The following is a 6,000-nucleotide window of genomic DNA, read 5'->3' as shown; positions in this document are numbered from 1 at the left end:
TATGTGTATGTATATTTATTTTGCTTGACAGAAACATCATAAGCAAAATTGATAGATGAAGTACTGGGAGAAAATAGTTGTAGTTTAAATTACAAAGTAGTTGATTTCCAATATATAAAAAAAAGAAGAATATTGGTATATGCTATAACATGGATGGACCTCAAAAAGCTCTGAACTAAGTAAAAGAAGTCACTCATAGGGCCGGCGCCGTGGCTCAATAGGCTAATCCTCCACCTTGTGGCGCCGGCACACCGGGTTCTAGTCCCGGTCAGGGCGCCGGATTCTGTCCCGGTTGCCCCTCTTCCAGGCCAGCTCTCTGCTATGGCCAGGGAGTGCAGTGGAGGATGGCCCAGGTGCTTGGGCCCTGCACCCCATGGGAGACCAGGAAAAGCACCTGGCTCCTGGCTCCTGCCATCGGATCAGCGCGGTGCGCCGGCTGCAGCGGCGGCCATTGGAGGGTGAACCAACGGCAAAAGGAAGACCTTTCTCTCTCTGTCTCTCTATCTCACTGTCCACTCTGCCTGTCAAAAAAAAAAAAAAAAGTCACTCATAAAAGACCGTATACTGTATGGTACCATTTTTATTTAATTAATTATTAAATGTCCATAGTAGAAAAATCTAGAGAGACAGAATAGGCCAGAAGTTGTCAAGGGCTGGGTAGGAGTTGGGGCCAGAAATAGGATGACTGCAAATGAGGACTGGCATTCTTTTTGAGATGTTAAAAATGCTGAAAAATTTTAATATTGGTTGCAGAACTCTCTCTTTTTTTTATTTGACAGGCAGTTAGACAGAGAGAGTGAGAGACAGAGAGAAAGGTCTTCCTTCCATTGGTTCACCCCCAAAATGGCCGCTGCAGCCAGCTCTCTGTGCCGATCCGAAGCCAGGAGCCAGGTGCTTCCTCCTGGTCTCCCTTGTGGGTGCAGGGCCCAAACACCTGGGCCTCCTCCACTGCCTTCCTGGGCCACACAGAGAGATGGACTAGAAGAGGAGCAACCGGGACTAGAACCTGGGACTAGAATGCTGACGCTGAAGGCGGAGGACCAACCAAGTGAGCCACGGCGCCGGCCCCAGAAGAACTCTCTAAATATACTGAAAACCGTTGATCTGTACACTATAAATTAAGAGCTTTATGTTAAGTCATTTATATATCATCAAAGCCATTTAAATGACAAACATGAAAACCTAGTGGGTGGTTGAGTGTTTGGCCTAGCAGTTAAGAGACCAATTAAAGTGTTCATATCTCATATCAGAATACCTGTATTCAGTACCCATCTCTGGCTTCCAATTCCAGTTTCCTGCAAATGCACTTTGAGGAAGTGGTAATGGATCAAATAGTTGTGTTCCTGGGGCTGCCTGTGACTATGGCTTCCCAAATGATGCCGGTTTGAGACCCGGCTGCTCCACTTCCCATCCAGCTCCCTGCTAGTGCACCTGGGAGAGCAGTGGAGGATGGTCCAAATGCTTGGGCCACTGCATCCAAGCGGGAGCCTTGGAAGCAGCTCCTGGCTCCTGACTTCAGCCTGGTCCAGCCTCAGTTGTTGAGACCATTTAGGGAGAGAACCAACTGATGGAAGATTTCTCCTTCCCTCCCTCTCTTTCTCTGTAACTCTGATTTTCAAATAAATAAATAAATCCTAAAAAAAAAATTGGATTCCTGACACTCATGTGACACCTGGATTGAATTTCTGGCTCCCAGCTTGGCCACCTCCTTCAAGGCATTTGGGGAACTCTCTCTGTCTCTGTCTCCGCCTCTTTTTTTTTTTTTTTTTTTTTTTTTAAACAGGCAGAGTAGACAGTGAGAGAGAGAGACAGAGAGAAAGGTCTTCCTTTGCCGTTGGTTCACCCTCCAATGGCCGCTGTGGCTGGCACGTTGCGGCCAGCGCACCGCGCTGATCCGAAGGCAGGAGCCAGGTGCTTCTCCTGGTCTCCCATGGGGTGCAGGGCCCAAGCACTTGGGCCATCCTCCACTGCACTCCCTGGCCACAGCAGAGAGCTGGCCTGGAAGAGGGGCAACCGGGACAGAATCCGGCGCCCTGACCGGGACTAGAACCCGGTGTGCCGGCGCCGCTAGGTGGAGGATTAGCCTAGTGAGCCGCGGTGCTGGCCTTACGCCTCTTACATTAAACAACAACAGCAAAACGCAAGAAAATGGCTTGGAGCCGGCACCGCGGCTCACTAGGCTAATCCTCTGTCTGTGGCGCCGGCACACTGGGTTCTAGTCCCGGTCAGGGCGCCAGATTCTGTCCCGGTTGCCCCTCTTCCAGGCCAGCTCTCTGCTGTGGCCCGGGAGTGCAGCGGAGGATGGCCCAAGTGCTTGGACCCTGTATCCCATGGGAGACCAGGATAAGCACCTGGCTCCTGCGTTTGGATCAACACGGTGTGCTGGCTGCAGCGCGCTGGCTGCGGTGGCCATTGGAGGGTGAACCAACGGAAAAAGGAAGACCTTTCTCTCTGTCTCTCTCGCTGTCCACTCTGCCTGTCAAAAAAAAAAAAAAAAAAAAAAAAAAAAAAAAAAAAAAAGGCTTGGGGTCCAGTGCTATGGTGTAGCAGGTAAAGCCGCCACCTGCAGTGCCAGCATCCCATATGGACACTGGTTCGAGACCTGGCTGTTCCACTTCCAATCCAGCTCTCTGCTGTGGCCTGGGAAAGCAGGGAAAGCAGTAGACCATGGCTCAACTTCTTGGGCCACTGCAGCCGCGTGGAAGACCCGGAAGATGTTCCTGGCTCCTGGTATCAGATTGGCACAGCTCTGTCCGTTGCAGCAGTTGGGGAGTGAACCAGTGGATGGAAGATCTCTCTTTCTCTCTCTCTCTCTCTCTCTCTCTCTCTGCCTTTCCTTCTCTCTATGTAACTCTTTCAAATAAATAAATAAATCTTAAAAAAAAAAGAAAATGGCTAAAAATGATAAGACAGTTCACAGAAGGCAGAAGGCAAAAGCATGCCTGTGCAACATTTGGAAAAATTGTCAGAGACATTCCTAAATTCCCAAATAATGTTAAAATATGTTGAAAGACAGTTTTCTTACTTTCAGACTGTCAGTGCTGGGAGACAATGTTCCCTGCTCATAGCTTTTGTTCTCAGTTATCTTTTCCACGAAGTTTGTAAAGCAGCCAGGGCGGTCAGGGGGCAGATTGGTTTCCCAACCAAGATAATAAAGATAATGCTTTCATCAGGGACAAAGGTTGGGTAGGTTTTTTAGCAGCCCTTTGTTACATTAAGTTTCTTTTTCCTTTTTTTTTTAAAGATTTTATTTTATTCATTTGAAAGGCGGAGTTACAGAAGCAGAAACAGAGAGAGTGAGCTGGTCGATCTGAAGCCAGGAGCCAGGGGCTTCTTCTGGGTCTCCCACATGGATGCAGGGGCCCAAGGACTTGGGGCATCTTCTACTGCTTTCCCAGGCCATAGCAGAGAGCTGGATTGGAAGTGGAGCAGCCAGAACTCGAAACAGCACCCAAATGGGATGCCAGCACTGCAGGCGGCGGCTTTACCTGCTGTGCCACAGTGCTGGCCCCTACATTAGGCTTCTTAATCTTGATGCTCTTTAGCTGTGATACAAACACATCAGGACATGGTCACTTCTTGGGTTGCTCAGGGAACCAATGCCAACATGAAGGTCAGGCAGTGTCATAAATAATCGATTCTTTTATCTCTGACCTAAGAGTCCAGTGTCTTGTGCCAGCACTCACAAAACTGTGCCAGGCTAACTTGTTAGCTTTCAAAGAGTGTAAAAATCTAGACCTCTTGTAGTTCTTAACAAGTATAAGTTGACCATATGTTCTGTTGGTAAGTTTGGTGTGAAACAGGCATTTTTACACATTGCTGATGAGCTTGCAAAATGGCAGAACTCCTATGTAGGGAAACAAGGCAACGTTTCACAAAGTTTTGTGTGCCTGTATCCAGTGATTCTTCTATAAATCTAAAGAGCCACCTCCATAAATACAAAATATGATACAATGTTTTACATTCTGAATTTTTTTTCTAATAGGAATGGCTTGAAAACAAATCCAAGTGTCCATGAGTAGGGGACTGATTGAATAACCTAGGGTACATTCACACACACATGCATACTTATTATATACACACTCATGCCTACATATGGATACTTTTGTGAAGAAATAGGAATAATAAATATAAAACATTGTTGAAATGGAAATGGTTGTTTATGGAAGATGGATGGGATGAGTATAGGGAATAGGGTGAGAGCAAGAACTGTCTGAGTTTCATGTTTTGTGCTTTTTACTGTGTTTTTTTTTTTTTTTTTTTTTTTTTTTGACAGGCAGAGTGGACAGTGAGAGAGAGAGAGAGAGAGAGAGAAAGGTCTTCCTTTGCCGTTGGTTCACCCTCCAATGGCCGCCGCGGCCAGCGCGCTGCGGCCGGCGCACCGCGCTGATCCGATGGCAGGAGCCAGGAGCCAGGTGCTTTTCCTGGTCTCCCATGGGGTGCAGGGCCCAAGCACCTGGGCCATCCTCCACTGCACTCCCTGGCCACAGCAGAGGGCTGGCCTGGAAGAGGGGCAACCGGGACAGAATCCGGCGCCCCAACCGGGACTAGAACCCGGTGTGCCGGCGCCGCTAGGCGGAGGATTAGCCTAGTGAGCTGCGGCGCCGGCCCGCTTTTTACTGTTTTTTAAGATTTATTTTATTTGAAAGGCAGAGTTACAGAGAAAGAGAGGGAGAGAGACCTATTCACTGGTTCACTCCCCAAATGTCCACAGTGACTGGGGTTGGCTAGGCTGAAGCCAGGAGCCAGGAGCTTCTTCCAGGTCTCCCACATGGGTGCAGGGGCCCAAGCATTTGGGCCATCTTCTGCTGCTTTTCCAGGTACTTTAGCAGGAGCTGGGTTGGAAGTGGAGCAGCTGGGATTGGAACTGGTGTTGCAGGCAGCAGCTTAACCCACTGTGCCACAGGGCTAGTGGCTCACATCATGGCAGAGCAGGTTGAGCCACCACCTGTGACCCCAGCATCCTCTTTGAGTGCTGTTTAGAGTGTGAAAATCATCCTGTGATAATGTAGGACAAGGGTCAGCAAACTGCATTCCATAGGCCACATCTACTCTGCTTCCTATTTCTGTAGTTTTACTGGAACACAGTCATGCTCATTCCTGTACACATTTTTTGCTGCTGCTTCCAGGATACAGCAGGAGAACTGACTAGTTGCAACAGAGACTGTTTGGCCCATAGAGTTCAAAATATTTACTATCTGGCCCATTGAGGGAGAGAATTGGGGCTGCATTGTGGGGCAATGGGTTCAGCTGCTGCTTGCAGCACCAGCATCCCCTATCAGAGTGACAGTTTGAGTTCTGTCTGCTCTGCTTTTGATCCAGCTCTCTGCCACTGCATGTAAGGAAGCAGCAGATGATGGCCCAAATATTTGGGTCCCTGCCTGCTATGTGGGAAACCTTGAGGAATTCCTGGCTCCTGTTTTTGGCCTGGCCCAGCCCTGGCTGTTGTGGCCATTTGGGGAGTGAACAAGTAGATGTAAGACATCTCTCTCTCTCAATTTCTCAATCTCTCTCTCTCACTCACTCACTCACTCTGCCTTTCAAATAAATAAAATAAATCTTAGGAAAAAAATTAGGGAGCATGTGTTTGACCTAGCTATTTTTTTTCTAAAGAATATTTGAAAGGCAGAGTTATAGAGAAGCAGAGGCAGAAAGAGAGAGGTCTTCCATCTGTTTGTTCACTCCCTAAATGACCACAATGGCTGGAACTGGGCCAGTCTGAAGCCAGGAGCCAGGAGCTTCTTCCTGGTCTGCCACATGAGTGCAGGGTCCCAAGCACTTGGACCATCTTTTGCTGCTTTCCCAGGCCATCAACAGGGATGATGGATTGGAAGTAGAGCAGCTGGGACTTGAACTGGCACCCATATGGGATGCTGGCACCGCAGGCAGCAGCTTTAACTTGACCTATCTTTAACCCCTTGACCTAGCTATTAAGATGTACAAGTACGGTGTTGGAGTACCAGGATTCAGTACCTGGCTATACTCCTGGCTCCAGCTTCC

The sequence above is a fragment of the Oryctolagus cuniculus genome, chromosome 9 (assembly GCF_964237555.1).
Source record: "Oryctolagus cuniculus chromosome 9, mOryCun1.1, whole genome shotgun sequence".
Taxonomy (NCBI): domain Eukaryota; kingdom Metazoa; phylum Chordata; class Mammalia; order Lagomorpha; family Leporidae; genus Oryctolagus; species Oryctolagus cuniculus.
The sequence above is the reverse complement of the archived record's forward strand: the minus strand, read 5'-3'. Positions refer to the sequence as shown.